The 3152-nt window shown below is 30.6% G+C and overlaps 1 non-coding gene across 1 annotated transcript; it reads left to right on the top strand.

Moving 5' to 3' along the window:
• The first annotated feature begins 488 nt into the window (after positions 1–488).
• On the top strand, positions 489–595 carry LOC139865346 (small nucleolar RNA R71). The gene has a single exon (XR_011764872.1). It is a non-coding gene; the product is annotated as a small nucleolar RNA R71 (small nucleolar RNA).
• The last annotated feature ends 2557 nt before the right edge of the window (positions 596–3152 follow it).

The raw sequence follows: 3152 nt of genomic DNA, 5'->3' as shown, positions 1-3152 counted from the left end.
AGTTATTATTGGGTCCATTTGGATTGTAAAGAATGTTTTGATTTCGATTAAAGTTTGGCCTTAGCGGTTGATAATTATTTTGATAATTATTTCCCGGCCTTTGGTTTATGTAGGAAACATTCTCTCGTTGTTCCATCGTTTGCTCAACATTACAATCTTTCGTTAAGTGTGGTCCACCACATTGCTCACAACTGATTCGTATTGTGTGAATATCTTTAGTCATCTTTTCCATTCGTCTCTCAAAAGCATCTATTTTTGCGGAAACAAAATCAAAGTTATGGCTAGAATCGGCTCTAGCCGCTTTAGATGAATGAAAAATATCTTTTTCCTGATGCCACTCATGAGAGTGGGATGCTGTGTTATCAATGATCTTGTGAGCTTCGGTTGCGGTTTTCTTCATAATGGAACCACCAGCTGCTGTGTCGATATCTTTTCGTGTGGCGATGTCGACGCCTTTATAGAAAATTTGTACTATTTGAAAAGTATCTAAACCGTGTTGAGGACATCCTCTCAACATCCTTCTGAATCTTGTACATGCCTCATATAACGTTTCATTTGGCTTTTGCACGAACGTGGCAATTTCTCCTTGAAGTCTCACGGCTTTAGATGCCGGAAAGAATCTTTGAAGAAATTTCTCAACTAAAATATCCCATGAGTCAATCGTTCCTTCTGGTAACGATTCTAACCAATCTTTGGCTTCTCCTTTTAAAGTCCATGGGAACAACATAAGATAAATAGTTTCATCCTCAACTTCTCGGATTTTAAATAGATTACAAATCCTATTAAAAGTTCGAAGATGTTCGTTTGGATCTTCTTTTGTTGTACCACCAAATTGGCACTGATTGGTGATCATGTGTAGGATTTGTCCTTTGATTTCAAAATCTGATGCTCTAACATCTGGCTGATTAATGGCGTGACCTTGGCCCGTGCGTGTGGCTCTCATTCGGTCTTCCATGCTTTGAGGTTCCGTTACTTCCATAATTGAATTTGTTGAATCCTAATCACTAGAAGATTATGATTTAACTATTTGTGGTTCAGGAGGAATGGTTAGTGGTTCAGGATCTTGGAATTGTCCTTGAATATCCTCCGGATTCTCAGTTGTGAAGTCGGGTTCAAAAAATGGATTATCGGAAATTTGAGTTGGAGAACTTGTTCGACTAGATGATGATTCTAAAGAAAAATCAACGGCAACAATATTGGCTAGATGCCTTGATCGAGTTACAGGTGGTGAACGTATGAAAGGTGGTGAACGTTTTGCTCGGTGCATTCACTGAATATCCTATTAGTTACAAAAGATAAAAATTATATAAGTTATCAAATTAATAGACTTTTCTGCTTTTGCCCACATTTCGAATAGCCAATAGATGCAGCAGGGAGCCAGAACCCTTTAAATCGGAAGCTCACAACTCAGCCACTAACAAATCCAACTATTACTACGAAGCAGAAAATTTGGATGTCTATCAATTTACTCGCTTAAAATAATTTTTCGTTTGAAATTTTAGAGAAGAAATAGAAAATTCTATGTCCTAAAAACTAGAGCGCAGAAATGAGAAAGAAAACGAAGCGCGTCGAAAAACGTCGAAAAAAAAAATAAAAGGTCGAAAAATAAAAATAAGAAAGTAGCGCGTCGAAACTTAAAGGGATTCTAAATGAAAAACAGCAATTACTTAAAATGATACTAAAATTTTAACACGGCGTCGCAAAATTTTAAGCCACCTAAATCTTAGTCTAAAGAAAAAGCACTTAAAGGATTTTACGGCAAAACTTAAAAATATAAAAGTATAAAAATAACTATGGCAAAACTAAACTTAATACTAAAAGTTGTAACTAGAGTCTAAAAATCTAAAGATAATAAAACTTAAAATAAATATATTTTTTTTTTAATTTTATAGACAAAATCTTAAAAATATATATATATTTTTTTTAAATTTTTTTTTAAAAAAAAATTTTATTTTTATATTTATTTTTTTAACGATTTTAATATTTCTTTTTTAAGGATTTTAAATTTTTTTTATAAAAAAATTTTTTTTTCTTTTTTTTCACGAAATTAATAATTTTCTTTTATTATTTTTTTTAAAAAACTTTTTTTAACTCATTTACTATTCATGAATAGTAAATGAAACGAAATTAATTAATTTACTATTTACATGAAAGCGACATGATAGAAATTATTAATTATAAGTTACATAATATACCCTTGAAGTATTTAATAAATACGACTTTTTAAAACTTTACGATTCAAATTTGATTCAAAATTATTATTATATTATTATATTTTATTTCAATATTATTATATTATTATATTTTATTTCAATATTATATTATTATATTTATTAAATTATTATATTTAAATTAATATATCTTTAATCAATCAAAAACAAAAAAAAAACTTAAATACCCCGTGAAGACACAAAAAGTGTCCCCGACAGCGGCGCCAAAAACTTGATGTGTTCTAGAGGGTGTGTATGAAACGACTATCAGTTTTATATTTATTTACTACAGGAAATCACCTAAATTAAACTAAAACACAAAAGGCAAGTATACCTATCGTGTAATAATATAGCTAAGGTAAAGTCCGGGAGGTCGATCTGTGGACACTATTATTGGGTGTCTTACTAGGTCAAATTAGTTAATTAAGTAGTTAAACTAGATATAGTAATTATAGGTAACTTTGGGAGGATTTACCGTTTAATGACCGGTTTGTCGATTTTATATTTTAAGCGTACAGATAAATGACGATAATTAAAGTGCGTAAAATAAATAACAATATTAAAATGACAATAAATAAAATTGCGAGTAAATGAAAGTACGATGAGAAATACAATAAAAGAATTATGCTTATTTAAACTTCCGTAATCATGATGTTTGACATTTTGATTTTAATTTATTATGCTGGGTTAATTGTCCTTTGTCCTGGATTTATTTGATACCTATCTGGTTTTTGCCCATAATAGTTCATCGGTCATAATTATAAAAAGATCGTCAAATTATCCTTATACCCGAAGTCAAATATTCCAACTAATTCGGGATTCGAATTGTAATAAGGTCTTAATACTTTGTTTAATGAATACACCAGGTTATCGACTGCGTGTAATCCAAGGTTTTACTACTTTGTTAACAATTACACCAATTACCCTTGAATGTAATTCACC

The sequence above is a fragment of the Rutidosis leptorrhynchoides genome, chromosome 8, assembly GCF_046630445.1.
Source record: "Rutidosis leptorrhynchoides isolate AG116_Rl617_1_P2 chromosome 8, CSIRO_AGI_Rlap_v1, whole genome shotgun sequence".
Lineage (NCBI taxonomy): Eukaryota > Viridiplantae > Streptophyta > Magnoliopsida > Asterales > Asteraceae > Rutidosis > Rutidosis leptorrhynchoides.
Note: the sequence above shows the minus strand (reverse complement) of the source record. Positions and strands in the feature narration are given on the sequence as shown.